We start from the raw sequence: 15,455 nt of genomic DNA, 5'->3' as shown, positions 1-15,455 counted from the left end.
ATTTCAAATAAGAGTAGAAATATATGTACATTACAACAAATATGGTTCTATATTTGTATCAATATACAAATATCTGGAATAAGAATATAAAAATAATTTACATTTGCATCAATATACAAGAATCCATGACAATGCAATTTATCTAAGGCTGATATTTTACTAGATTAGTTTACTAATATATGCAATAATCTACATTAATATCCTATATCTATCCACTTGTACACTCAACAGTTTCCACCATAACACATGCTCTCTTCTCCCCATGAATACCTACTAATGTGTCTCTTCAGCTCTTCTAGGCAGCCTAAAGAAAGTAGGGAAACCCCCAGCAAAATGAAAACCAAAGCAAACAAGATTAAACCCAAAGAGCTGATAATGACCATCTGGTTATCTCTATAAAGGTGCATGCCATTTATGGATCATGACGAAGGGCTGACAGTCACTCATACTGCATGCAGGGCCACAGGAGGCCAGTGACGATGTGATAACCAGCCTCCCGAAATAAGTTGCATTTGGACCTAACACATGAGGAGGAGCTTGCATGCACAGGGCCATTGGGTGGCGTTCACCATGACTAGCTGCCACCAGGTACACTGTATAACACACCAGGGCTTCACGAGATGAACAGTCCACTTCATGTGAGCGCAGAGTTGGAGCAGAGATCAGGTAGGAGAGTCAGCAACTTGTATGGTGTGGGACCTGAGGAAGAGGGCAGCAAGAGCAGGGCACATGAGCTCTGTGTGCTCATGTTCTTTGCAAGTCTTTCAGAGGATGGAGTAGTTCTTCTCTGAAACAGGCTTCTTACTCTATCGCCGTTGGAAAACTTTTCACATCATCTCATACTGATGGGCTATGATGTACCGGGACAGACAACAGGATAGCCTTATGCCAATCAACTGGTAGAATGTGGCTGCAAAGAGCAGTCCAATAACGACCCCCATGTTTCTCTCTAAGAAACTCCTCATCAGATTATAGCAGCCCCTCTGGTTAACTTTGGTCGCAGCTATGGTCAGGTTGTGTAGATCCTGAGGGTTACAATCACTTGGATCCTTACAGCAACTGTGGGGGATGCCATGGTCCAGGAAGTAAGGGCTTGTTTTCCAGTCGGTGTAGTTCTTCACCCCACAGCAGATCAGACTATGCTGCACCTGGTCCACCGCCTTGCTCTTCTCATCTTTGCCATTATAATTCTGCACACCATCGGTGTAAATCTTCAGGAAGCTGTCCTTGATCTCACGGTGAAATAGAGGTGCTGAAATGCTAGCAGCAAGCTCAGCCAGGAACACCAGCGACAGAAACAGGGAGTACAGCTTCAGCATCCACGGGATTCCTCGGCATGCAGCAAAGCATCCAAATAGACCAAAGCTAACAATCATAGTGCCAGTTCCAATGAGTAATGTGGGGACATCTATGGAGTTCCTGGCAATAAGAGATAAGTAGATGCCCAGAGTAAGCTTTCCCCAGACTCCAATAACCAACAAGATCACCCCGGTGATCCAAAAGATAAAGGAGTAGAAGAGGAGGAGGATTTTGAGACAGATTAGCACAAATTTGGTTTCCATTCTCCTCACTGCCACAAAGCTGTTCCCAGAGAGAGAAAGGGCAGTGTTGCCCAGCTGACCCTTCCTATACGATCCTTGCTGTAGGCTTGCTCAATTCTCCCGAGACTTCACTGACTTCTGCTAGTCTGATTGGCAAAGAAAGACTCCAGAGAATGAAGTTCTTGCTTCCTGTGTTTGGAGGACAGTAGATTGGCTTCATTCCTTCTGGGAGGTGGATACAGTGGAAGGCTGGATCTCCCCACTTCTTCCCCATTCGCCTTAATCCTCCACTCTCTGGCAATGAATTCCCTCCCTCTCCTGTTCCTGTCCCTCATTAGCACTGGTCATTGGAGTATCCCCTTCATTGCTGAAATACTGTTCTCTCCAGCCCTAGCCCACCCACAGGGTGAGGAATGGCACTGATGTCCCTTCCCCCCCCCCCCAAGAAGGATATTGGTGCTGGCCCTTCTCATTGTTCCGCCCAGACATGTCACAGATTGTCAAGCCATGGCCCTCTTGCAGCTAGCTAGCTATTTACATTGTGACCCAGGGTCCTTGCTCATAATGATGAACCCTGTGGCCACTGCATACGGGTACTGCCAGACACCAAGGAACAGAGAGAAAAGGCAAGGCTTTTGAAGGAAAGGAAAAGTCTGAGCTCTATGTCTCAGTCTTGACTCTTACATATTACAGATGGCTGAAAGTTTTTGTTATCGCTCTTTTATAGAAATGGAATCCATTCTCTTCTTTTAAATGTAGGCTGGTTTAAATGATTTGCTTGACCAATAGATCATGACAGACATGGCGATTTGGAAAGACAAGTCCCAAGAAGTCTTGTCAATTTTTGCAATCTCTATCCTGGAGGAGGCCAGCTCCATGACGAAGTCCAATTACCCTGGACTTCCATACTGTCAGGAAGCCCAAGCGATAGAAAGGAGGATGTCAGGTCCAACCAAGGGCAGGTGCAGAAAGTGAACTTGGAAATCCCATCCTAGTAAACATGACTTGAAAAACATGCAAGGGATCCGAAAGATAGCCAGCACTAAGCCACTACACAACTGATCTCAGCAACCCCTAGTCATGTGAACCAACTTAGCTAGAATTCAGTAGTTGTGGCACAGAGAATAACTGAATTCCTGACCCACAAACTCCTGAGCTGACAGAACAGCACATGTCATCCACAGCTAAGCTTTGGGTATGAATTTTGCTGCAGTGGATAAGTAGGCCAAGGAACATTGGGGAAATCCTCATCACTTTGGGACATTCATTTCCTTAAATACAAAGGGACCAAGGACTGTATCCTTGTTACTGCCATAACTTATTTCAAATGGCCCTCAGAAAAGAGCCCAATGCTTAATACAGAGTAGTAGGGACCTACCTGCTAATAATAAACTTATTCTAGACAGTTATGTATTATGCTCCTGCTGAAGCAGGAGGAAGGTAACTTAAGAACCGCTGAAAGTTGCTGATAAGGATTCTATGTTCCTAGTAAGAATTCTGAAGCCAAAAAGGATCATCCATGACTATCTACTGGGTTGCTGAGCACAAGCCTGGGTGAGATTCACCAGAATCTTCACTCAATTTTAAAAGCTGTCCCTGCTAAAAGTGGGATCATCTGTGTGACTTGAGGTCAGTGCCGATAACTGTGGAGGCATTCGAGGTAGGGAGGATAAGAGCACCCACAAAAACTGGCAACATCTATGACTTTGAATCCCACAGCATTGGATACTGTGATAGTTAATTTTGTTAGTTTTTCTGGGCTAGTTTTTTCAATATTTGTCCAAATATTAATCTAGGTGTTTCTGTGTAGATTTTAGATGAGACTAATGCTCAAAGAGATGAACTATGAGTATAGTGGATTACCTTCCAAAGTATGAGTGGGTGCTACACCATGGGCAAACCTCACCTAAGTAGGAGGAATTGGCACATGAGCTGGAACATCAACTCTTCCCTAAGTCTCCAGGCTATATATTTTAGGTTTACCAGTCCCCATGGATATCCAGCTCCAGGCAGGACTTGTGTTGTTTATAGATGAAATGTGTGTGCTCATGAACAACTCTCTGGCTTTAAGTCTTCTCCCACGGTAGTGGGCATTTAGAGACCCTCCCTTGCCATTTTCTTGTTTAATTGGAAAATTATGGAAGATCACCATTTTGCCCTTATAACACCACAAGCCAGATACAACAAGAAGTGACAAAGCTTGTTGGAGAGGCAAGAGAGCACAGAAAGAGCCTTTAGCTCCCTCATGAACTCTGCAAAGCCTGGAGAGTATGTACCGTGTTCTAGGCACTATGGCAGACACTAAGAACAGAGCAGCAGCTAAGCAAGGTTGCCCAGCTTCCTTGAATGTGCATTGAAGAAAGTACAGACTAAAAAAGAAAGGAAACAGAATTCCATAACAAAACAAAAATGGCCCAGTGCTGTGGGATGTTCTCTATGCTGTGAATGTTTGCTCTGATTGATTGATTGATTGATTGATTGATTGATTAAATGCTGATTGGCCAGTAGCCAGACAGGAATTATAGGATAGGCAGGACAAAGAGAGAGGAAAATGCTGGGGAGTGGAAGACTGAGGGAGGGAGAGGCGGCCAGCCACCATGATGAGAAGCAACATGTAAAGATACAGGTAAACCACGAGCCACATGGCAACTTATAGGTTAATAGAAATGGGTTAATTTAAGATATAAGAACAGTTAGCAAGAAGCCTGAGCCATTAGGCCATACAGTTTGTAAATAATATGAGTTTCTGTGTGTTTACTTGCGTCTGAGGGCCACTGGAGCTGGACAGGAACAGGATAACTTCAGCTACAACCTGGCCTATGATACATCAGGGGGTTCACTGGTGGGCTACTGTGGGACTTCTGGGGAGTTTAAATTTTCATTTGTAAATTTTTTGGTTGCAACATATGCTCTTCATGTAAATGAATGACTGAAGATGATCACAAAGCTTCCCACAGCCATGTATAAGCTAAAACAACAACGTCGGCTTCATGAGGAAATTCAGCACTCTTAGGGACTCCTGCTCCGGGGAAATAATTGTAGAAGTATTAGAGGGGTTAGTGGTATCTTATTAGCAGCCTATGATCAATAACTTATAGGACAGACACAACTAAATAGTTCAATATTGGCAGACAGAAATCACAAATTATTGCCATGTTGGGGGTTGTCAGCAGAACTAGCTTTTCCTATGGTCACATATGGAATCTGGGTCTGAGACACTCTACTGCTTTCTAGTTTCTCTTTTGTCTCTCTTGACCTTTATTGCTGTTCTCCCAAGTCCTAGAGTGAGCTGGATTCCTCTTCCTTTCTACCATACTTACAAAATGAGTTTAGCTACTGCCCAGGTGGGCATGCCCTCCACAGTGCAGCCCTGTAATATACTTGAATGTCCCAGGGCACATCAACCATTCAAGAAATCACTCTTCCATTGGCTCTTTCTTCCAGCCTGTATTTCTCATGGCCACACTTGCATTTCCAGTCAGCAGCCCAGAAAACTGGTGCTTTCCTCTTGTCTGCACTTCTAGCAGTCAGTTACTGAGTGTGGCAACCATATCTCCCCCAGCAGAGTCCTGTAATCCATTCCTTCTCGCCCTCCTCACTGCAGCTGCCTTGATTCAGCTCTTCAGTCTATGTGCTGCCAAAATCTCAGCCACAGATTCCTAGCTGATCTACTTCGTGTTTCCAGAGAAGAGATGTTCCAGCCTACTCATTTTTCCAGTTGTGCCTCCTCCATGATATGTACATGCCCTTCACTCCAGACAGGCCGCTCTGCCAGAGTGTGCCTGACCATGAGTGTGAGTGTGAGAGGTAAAACTTGGAGCAAATCTATGTCTTGGTGTTTTTATGTTCATAATACCCTGCTCTGTACCTGATATCCCCAAATGGTACAGAGTATATTGTTGAACGGATGGGTGGACTGCTGAGTTAATGGACCTAAAGACAAGAGTAGCCCATTTAATCTGGGGAGACCAGAGAAATCTTTGTGAAGTATGGGACATTTGTATTAGTCAGTAAGCACTGATATAAAAACACTTCAAGATGAGCGTGAGGGACTCATCTTTAATCCCAGGATGTGATAAGCAAAAGGATCTCTGGGCTTTTTGAGGCTATCCTAGTTTACACAGTGAGTTCCAGACAGGGCTACCTAGTGAAACCCTGTGAAAACAAAACCACTTCACTTAGTGTGAATATCATGTGGAAAGGTGTGGAGGCCCCCGAAGCTCAGCCTGTTCTCAAACTAAAAGCTTTCTGTAGTGTGGTAGGCAGATGGAGCTGGAGGGAACGATGCAAGAAGAGGCAGCCTGTGTGAGCTCTCTCCCAGTAGGTGAGGGATGCAATCTCAGGAGCTAGTATGGATCAGTCAAATAATGAGGAAGTGGGCTGACAATAACCAACTTAGGGTTGCTGCCCTGAATAAAATCTTCCAGGATCCATATTACAAGTGAATATTGACCTGAGAAGATAAAAAATGTCCACAGGTCAGAGTCTAACTTCAGGGCACCAGTTTGGGTAATAAGACACGCTGAAGATATCTCGTACAGTGGACTAGTGTGGTCTCGTCTGGGTTCCAGGAGGTCCACTCTGGCAAAGGTTTCTAAGGCAGAAGCAGAATAAGACGGGGTTAAAGGAAGAGAAGGCAGATGAAGGGAGGTGTTGAGATAGCCAGGTAAAAAGTCTGAGCCAGGACAGTGGCAAAGGACATGAACAGAAGGGCAAGGAAGATCTTACAGCCACTTGTAATTAGGAGGTACTGATGGCGGGAAGTGAAATGTGGGTCTCTCGCTATGACGTCAATCATGACTTAATGGTACATCCTCTGAGGAAGTCGGCGGCGGAATGAATATGAGTGTCAAAAGCATTAAAATCTTTAGTCATTTATTCAGCTCAACCTTTACAAAACATGTTGTCTTCATTCTTAATTTATTTTCCTTTCATTATTTGAGAGAGTCTCTTTTTGTAGCCCATGCTAGCCTCAAACTTGCCTTCTTCCTCAGCCTTCCCAATGCTGAAACCACAGGCATACATTACCATGACTGGCTCATATGTTAACTTTCATTCTTCCACCTGCAAAAGAAACTGATATGTCCTTTGGGGGTTATAGTATAACCAACTTTCTTCTCTAGTTTCTAGTTTGTCTTACCTAGTCATTGTTTGCCTATATGAGGCATTTCATTAGTCATCCATTTCTCAACCCAGAGATGCAAGATACATTTTAGTTAGGTGACTGACGTGGTGGTACTGAAAAATCGAAGGAAGAAGTTCCTCCTTATTAGCATTCATTATAGCCAGCAACCTCACATTCCTTACCTGTTGGGTATTACTGGGTTGTTTTAAGTCCATCAGCCTGCTTGCATCACTCTTTAGTCACTTTCTGTAAGACACAGCTCATTCTTGTCATTTCACATAATTTCTACTAATAGCAACAAACACCCATGCTAACAAAGACATTCTGTGTGTTAAAGGCAGTGAGCACTGGAGTTCGAGGCCCACAGATCTAGATAGGAGAAGTACTAACCAAGGGACAATGCTCTAGACTTACCTTCGCAGGACCCCCAACCAGTCGTAGATGAGTCCACAATGGGAGGGGCACCCATTTGCTTGTTATTGTGGGTGACCTTGCTGCTCTGAGATATAAGCTGGATGTCCTCCTAGAAGAAAAAAATCAAGGGAACTGTAGCATATGCTGTGCATCTACCATTGGCACTCACTGCTTGGTGTGTCCAGTGATTCTTATTATGAGCACCTACAGTTTTTACTTTCTGAGCTCTCTTCCCAATTAAACAATTTTCACCCAAAAATAAAGAATAGAATTCATAAAGAACGTTCTGTAGACTTTAGATCACCTTGTACCATCCAATCTTTGCCTTCTCAATATCTTTAAGATATTCTTCTTTAGTAACCTACTGTTTCTGATTTCAGGACCATGTCCTTTCCCACGGTGACAGACATAAATCCCTAGCTTATCTACCTCTCCTCTCCAGTGGACACTTTAACCCTTACCTACTCCATCTATTGCTGGAGCTTTTAAATATTGACATTTCACTGGTTTCATCTTTCTAAATTTTTCTCATTGATGATGGGAAGACTTTAAGCCTCCCTTGCCTGGCTTAAAAGCTCACATTGAACTGGCCCCCACATCCTCCAAATTCAACCTTTGTATTCAAATGCAGAGGTTTATAGTTAGATGGCCTCTGTTGAGCCCTTGTTTTCCCTGCTGATGCTTTCTCATGATCCCACTGGTAATTATCTACAAACAACCACAGGAACAAGCTAGCCTTCTCTACTGCTGCTGTCCTAAGCTTTGCCTGTCTCTGGGTGTCCATGTAGGTTCATGCGATGCCGAGCATTTCTTTGATCTTCTGTTGTTAAACCTGGAGCAGGATTCAGCTCCAAATGTTCAGTTCCAAGATGCTAGAATGCTGCCATGCATGATATTTGAAGGGACATCACAAGGCAAATGTTTCTCAACAGGGGGCAAGGTTCAAAGGGACAGGATGTCAAGACTTCACTGATGAGGACTAATGAAGAAGTAAAAGTAGAAGAAAACTGACCTTGGGAAAGCTATAATCTGAAATTTTTCCTTGACACAATACTCCTCCTGGGCCAACCAATTTTGAAGAAAAAGGAGTCAAATCCCTCAATGAGTTATTATGATAAACCAATTAAATGTGAACATTCTCATTCTCTGCCCCTCTCTCTTCATGTACATATGACACTGTTCATGTTGGTACTACCTGAACCTCCGGTAGAAGGACATCTGATCCCAGACAACTTATCTTTTCCTGGTAGCCATGTAAAATGGCAAGGAATGTACACTGTGTTCTGCAGAGACTGAAATGTTTGTCTCAAAGGGATGATCCAATGCATTATTATTTTACTTTAGACATTATTGGCAACAAATAGGAAACGTGAGAAGTGGCGTGACTTTTATCCGGGTAAACCATTGAACTTTGATCTTTTTATGGTAATGGACTATGGAACTTTTATCTGTTTTGTCTCTGAGAACAAACAGAAATGTCTGAACAACACATAAATACAAGATGTCTTCTTAAAGACACCAGACAGCTAAAAGTAGTGAGGAGTGGGACAACATAGAAACCCAGAGAAATGGGTCAAACCCAGAGAAGTAGGTCAACATGTAGAACTACTTCTTTTTGTCCCTGGATCCAAGGAGGTAAGCAAGAAGGTATCTACTAATTTTCTTTAGATTAAGAAGTTGAAAATTGGATATTAATGGGTAGGGGAGAGTAATGTGACCCCTACTTTACCACGTATACAAAATACTCTAAATGTAATATGGATTTAAATATGAAAAACAGCACAGTAATTAATCTTAATGACTTCTTGATAGATAAATGTTTCTTAAAATACATAAAAGGCACTAGTCATTAAGGATAAGGTTATTATTCACCTGCATAAAAATCAAGAACTTCTTTTCAACAAGAGACATCATTACACAGTGAAGATAAAAAGCAAGGAAAAAAATTTAAAGTTCAGAGAGCCTGTGTCCACAATGCACAATAAACCAATCTAACTAAAGAAAGATAGTCAGGCAAGTAGGTAAACAGAGGTACAACAACAGGAAACCCCAACTGGACAATAAACAAATAAAAATGTACTGAATCTCATGAATAATCAACGAAGCACAAGTAAAGTTATAAGAACACTCCAGTCACCTCACCAAGTGATTAAATGGAAGACTGGGGTTACAATGTGCTGGAAGAAACACCCCAGGGTGTCCTCTGGCCTCCACATGCATGCACAATTGGAGAGAAAGAGACACAGAGAGGCAGAGAGAGACAGAGGTAAAGAGATTATATATATATATATGTGTGTGTGTGTGTGTGTGTGTGTGTGTGTATCCATTAGTTACAATGACTTCAATTCCTGAAGATAGATTATCTTTAAGGATTGACAGGAATTAGTTTATGATCTTAAAATAGATGCAAAGAAAGAATTTGCTATTCATTCTACCTTTTCTTAACTAATAACTGAGTAACAAGTCAAAGAAATCCAATTAAAAACTCTCAAAGAAGTCACAAACTTAGAATATCACTATTTTGCAGTCTTCTCTTAGGTAATAAACCTAGACATTACATATCAGTAGCTGTAAATGTCACAAAAGATGAGACAACTAGGAGTTACAGGTCTCTTAAAAAGCCTTTTTTAAATTTTTCTTACTTATGACCCCTTTGGGCCTGAAATTTTTTTTTTTACAAACATTAAGAATAGAGGTAAGGACATAGTAAATAAGACAAAATGACAGCCTACAGAATGGGAACATATTTTTACCAACCCCACATCTGACAGAGGGCTGATATCCAAAATATATAAAGAACTCAAGAAACTAGATATCAAAATAATGAACAATCCAGTTTTTAAAAAATGGGCTATATAGCTAAACATAGAATTCTCAAAGGAAGAATTTCAAATGGCCAAAAGACATTTAAGGAATTGCTCAGTCATCAGGGAAATGCAAATCAAAATGACTCTGAGATAACATCTTACACCTGCCAGAATGGCAAAGATCAAAAGCACTGAAGACAGATTATGTTGGAAAGGATGTGGAGCAAGAGGAACACTCCTCCATTGTTGGTGGGAGTGCAAACTTGTACAGCCACTTTGGAAATCAGTGTGGCGGTTTCTCAGAAAATTGGGAATCAATCTACCTCAAGACCCAGCTATACCACTCTTGGGCATATACCCAAGGAATGCTCAATCACACCACAGGGACACATCCTCGACTATGTTCATAGCAGCATTATTTGTAATAGCCAGAACCTGGAAACAACCTAAATGCCCCTCAACTGAAGAATGGATAAAGAAAATGTGGTACATATACACAATGGAGTACTACTCAACAGAGAAAAACAATGACACCATGAAATTTGCAGGCAGATGGGGGGAACTAGAAAATACCATCCTGAGTGAGGTAACATAGATTCAGAAGGACAAACATGGTATGTACCCACTCATAAGTGGATACTAGAAGTAAAGCAAAGGATAACCAGACAACAACCCACAATTCCAGAGAAGCTAGCTTACAAGGAAGACCCAAGGAGGGATACATAAATCACCCTGGGAAGGGGAAATAGATAAGATCTCCATGAACAAAATGGGGGTGAGGAGTGAGCAATGGAGAGTAAGGCATGGGGGATGAGAACATAAGGGAATGGGATGGTCAAGCAGGAACAGGGATGGAGTGGGAAAGCAATGAGAAAGATACCATGATGGAGGAAGATATGGGGATAGAGAGAAGCCCAGTGCTAGGGAAGTTGAAAGGAATCCCCAAGGATGACCCCAGCCTGGACTACTAGAAATAGTGGAGAGGGTGCCTGAACTGAACTGGCTTGCCCCAATGATCAGATCGGTGAATACACTAACTGTCATCACAGAGCTTTTCTCCAATGACTGATGGAGGCAGATGCAGAGATCCACAGCCAAACACCAGGCAGAGCTCTAGGAGTCCAGTAGAAGAGAGAGGAGGGATTCTATGAGCAAGTGCATCAGGATCATAGTGAGGAAACCTGCAGAGACGACCAAACCAAACTAGTGGGAACTCATGAAAGATGGATCTATGGCTGTGGAGCCCACATGGGACTAGACTAGGCCCTCTGCATGGTAAGACAATTGTGTAGCTTGATTTGCTTGGGGATGCCCCCTGGCGGTAGGATCAGAATCCATCCCTGATGCATGAGCGGGCTTTTTAGAGCCCACTACCTATGATGGGACACCTGCTGCAGCCTTGAGGTGGGGGAAGGACTTGGACTTGCCTCTACTGGATGTGCCTCCCCCTGGGAGGCCTTGCCTTCTTGTCGGGGGTGGGGAGGGAGGATGGAGGGTGGGTTGTGGGGGAAGGCTCGGGGGCAGGAGGAGGGAAGAGGGGGATCTCTGATTGGTATGTAAAATGAAAAAGATTTCTTAATTAAAAAAACCCAAAGTGAATCACAAAAAAAAAGAATAGAGGTATATAAAATAGATACACATAGTAAGTATTTACTGATAATAAACCAAAAAAATTAAACTTTTTGGTGTGTGTATACATTTACTATTTATAGAATATTAAAGGAAATTGGCACACTAATGAGATGGATATGCTTGTTTGCCTAACACAACACAATCACATGTACTAATTTGATACATGCTGAGGAGTAACTGCAGGGTAACATTAAAAATTTTTTGTTTTCCATAATTAAACCATAATAATACAATACAATAAAAGCACTGTAATTCATAAAATACAATAGTCTTGAGTCTAAGCAAAAGTGTTTCAGGTGGTTTTTGTTTTTGGAGGCTTTTTTTTTTTTTTGGTGTTTCACAGTATGGTGACATTCACAGTGCAAAGTGCACACGTTGTGTTTTCAGAACCTAGGCTACAGTGAGAGTGCAGGTACAACACAGGCAAGCGTGACTGGAATACATTATGTGTTGGGATTGGATCCATTTTTGTTCATTGTGGACTCGGAAACCTTTTACTGTCTGCATTTTTTTTTTTTTTTTGCAAACTCCATATTTAGTTGCAGGGACCCCATGTGAGGTTATGGCCCAAAGTTCAAGAATCTTGGTGTGGAATTTGAAGGTAACCCGATTGCTGAAGACACAAGGACTTCAAGGTCCAATCTGAAGTGGACACAAGACTTCAAAGAATCAAGCTGGAACTGAGCTGGACACCTCCTTACTGAAAACTGGCTACGATAGTATCAGAAGATGCTGTGCAAGCTGCCCAGAGAGAGGAGGAATCGATACGTAATCCTACATAGCTATAAAGCCTATGAACCACAACAATGACTGGACTAGCAAGAATGTAGTTGTGGCACTTTTGTCTTTGAGGCAACCAACAGCTGTCTAATTGAACTAAAGCCTGCTCAATGGGAGAGGAGTCATGCCTGGTACTGCAAACCTAGCCAACTACACGTCTGTTGAGGTCATAGACCCTAGAGAAGAACCCACTACTGCCACCTTCCTAAGCCAATATCATTTCTAACTGTATTCTAAATACTTATCCTTATACTACAGATAAGTGAAGCTCTCATTCCTCATCAAAGAAGCTTCTTTTTGCAACAGATGCAGACTATTATGGAGATCGACAACTGATCAAAATGCAGAAAATAACTGGCTGTGGGGTGCAAGACCCCAAAGGATACATCTTCGAAGCAACCCTACACTTAAGGTGTAGGGAGCCGCTATTCAAAGATGGCACTGGCTTCCTGGTAGCCTAGCTGTAAACAACTCCATATTTGGCTATGATACACGAGTATGGTAATTGGCCTTATGTCCTCAGCCTATCCTGTGGCTCCCTGTGCTAGCATTCTGGCGGGACCCAATCACAGTACGGCACATTTGCCTGATTTCCTATATAAGCAGCTGCAGTTTAGTCCTCGGGCCGCCCCCTCACCTCCTGCTCTCCCTTAATCAAGAGGCGCTCCAATAAAGTGTGATCTGAGAAGAATCCTCGCGTGGTGGTCGTTCTTCCTCTCTGGCCGAGGAGCGCGCCGCAACTGGTGCCGAAACCCGGGAAGGAAACTTCGGACACCAGGAGAGGGGTCGAAGAGGATTCAGAACTCAACACACGGAGCGGTGACGTTGGTAAGTTCGCCAGGAACAGCTACGACGTCGGTAAGTTCTCCAGGTATGCTGATTACTGGAATTAATCCGCAGCCCTTCGCTCAGACATGGTAAACGGGTATCAGTAATGCGGGCGTTACCGCCACACTTAAGGCTCAGGGAAAATCATGGAAGGTGGGGGAGAAAGACTGTAAGAGCCAGAAGAGCAGGACATCTGTTGTGAGATAGTTCCATACATGTCAGGGAAGCTGCACCCATGAACTCTCAGCAATGGAGTTGCCTGAACAAGATGAGCATAATGACACCAGTGGGTACACCAACGTGGACAGGGGACATTCTACATGCTCCCACCCCTAGATGAAGAGCGAGCGAGCGAGCGAGCGAGCGAGCGAGCGAGCGGCAGTCGATTCCTGATGAGGGTGTCTTAGTTGGGGTTTCTGTTGCTATGATAAAACACCATGACCGAAAACCAAGTTGAGGAGGAAAGGGTTTGTTGGGCTTACACTTCCACACTGTAGTCCACCACTGAAAGAAGCCTAGGACAGAAACTCAAACAGGGAAGGAATATGGAGACAGAAGTTGATGCAGAGGCCTTGAAGGCATGCAGCGGCTTGCTCTGTTATGCAATATTTCGATCACATTCTGAGGCTCCCGAGACTGACAGTAAAGTTTGTTTTGAACCAGAGGGCAGAGCTAGCTACTAGCTGACCATAATCCACCATAGAGGTTTTGGAGGACTGAGGACAGATAGACACAGGAAGTTGTAGGGAGAGTTGTAGAGAGGGTCTTGACCCTTTGGGATCTAAGAATGTGTGTGTGTGTGTGTGTGTGTGTGTGTGTGTGTGTGTGTGTGTGTGTGTGTGTGAGAGAGAGAGAGAGAGAGAGAGAGAGAGAGAGAGAGAGAGATCACTTCTCTACTGCTTCTCTGATCAGTCAGGTTCTTACCCCAATATCTGACTCCTGAGTTTTTATTGATAAAGAATAATTAGACAAATGCTTCATTGCTCGTTTAACCTGCTTTCTTATAGAACACAGGACCACCAGTCCAGGGAGGGCACCACACACAATGGGATAGGCCCTCCCCCATCAATCAGTAGTTGAGGTTCCTCCCTTCAGGTAACTCTTGCTTGTGCCAAGTTCACATAAGATTAGCCATCACAGAAAGAATATCAGTCTCTGTTGTTTTGTTTTGTTTTGTTTTGTTTTGTTTATTTACTCTTTTGCTCTTTGGGGGGGGGGGTACACCACCCAGCTCCCAAATAAATCACACACGGAGGCTTATTCTTAATTATAAACACACAGCCTTAACTTAGCTTACTTTCTTGCCAGCTTTACTTAACTTTAATTATCCCATCTACCTTTTGCCTCTGGGCTTTTCTCATTCTCTTACTTCTGTAAATCTTACTCTTACTCTGTAGCTTGCTGTGTAGCTGAGTGGCTGGTCCCTGGAGTCCTCCTCCTTCTCTGGCTGCTAGATCTTTTTCTCTTCCTCTTTTTTCTCTTTTCTCCTTCTATATATTCTCTCTGCCTGCCAGCCTCACATATCTCTCTCTCTCTCTCTCTCTTGCCTCACTGTTGGCCATCCAGTTCTTTATTAGCCTATCAGGTGTTTTAGACAGGCACAGTAACACAGTTCCACAGAGTTAAACAAATGCGGCATAAACAAAAGTAACACACCTTAAGATAATATTCCCCTCCAGGAACAAGCTCCCACATAGGTTGCCCATTCCCAAGATGTAGATATAAAACAAAGCTAAATGGACTCAGTGGGTTATACATGTGTCCAAACTGCTGTGTGTGTGTGTGTGTGTGTGTGTGTGTGTGTGTGTGTGTGTGTTTGTGTGTGTGTGTGTGATAATAATAAAGAAGGGGTCATGATTTTGGAGGTAGAGTACTTAGGAGGGTTTGAAGAAAGAGAGAGGCAGGAACAGAAACAGTTAAAATGCAGTGCTCAGGTACAGAATCCACAAAAAAAATAAAATTATTTGAATAAAGGAATGTAGGTTCTAGAGCACAGCATTGGCTATTTTTAAATTTTGATTGTTTAGAATTTCACACATGAATACCCTTTTCCTTCCTCCCTTTGCCCTTCCAATTCCTCCCATGTCCCACCAAAGTCTTGTTTAGAATTCATATACTCTTCTATAATTTTAAATACACACACACACACCACATATGTACATACACATGTATGTAAACCTACTGAGTGCAATTAGTGTTGCCCTTACATACATGTGTTTAGTGCTGACCCCTTCAGATTGGGCAACCTTTCATGGGACTCATGCCTGAAGAAAATCTCCCTGGACAACAACTGACTGCCTATAGCTCTTCATCTAGGGGTAGGGCCTT

The 15,455-nt window shown here is 43.0% G+C and overlaps 1 long non-coding RNA gene and 1 pseudogene across 1 annotated transcript; both read right to left on the bottom strand.

Annotated features, from left to right (window-relative positions):
- Positions 1-387: 387 nt before the first annotated feature.
- On the bottom strand, positions 388-1,987 carry LOC102917257 (tetraspanin-7 pseudogene; annotated as a pseudogene).
- Positions 1,988-6,528: 4,541 nt separating this feature from the next.
- Positions 6,529-7,934, bottom strand: LOC121826102 (uncharacterized). The gene is made up of 3 exons (XR_013049447.1): positions 7,385-7,934; positions 7,081-7,189; positions 6,529-6,912 (listed from the first exon to the last, which is right to left on the bottom strand). It is a non-coding gene; the product is annotated as an uncharacterized LOC121826102 (long non-coding RNA).
- Positions 7,935-15,455: the final 7,521 nt, after the last annotated feature.

This window comes from Peromyscus maniculatus, chromosome 1 (assembly GCF_049852395.1).
Source record: "Peromyscus maniculatus bairdii isolate BWxNUB_F1_BW_parent chromosome 1, HU_Pman_BW_mat_3.1, whole genome shotgun sequence".
Taxonomy (NCBI): domain Eukaryota; kingdom Metazoa; phylum Chordata; class Mammalia; order Rodentia; family Cricetidae; genus Peromyscus; species Peromyscus maniculatus.
Note: the sequence above shows the minus strand (reverse complement) of the source record. Positions and strands in the feature narration are given on the sequence as shown.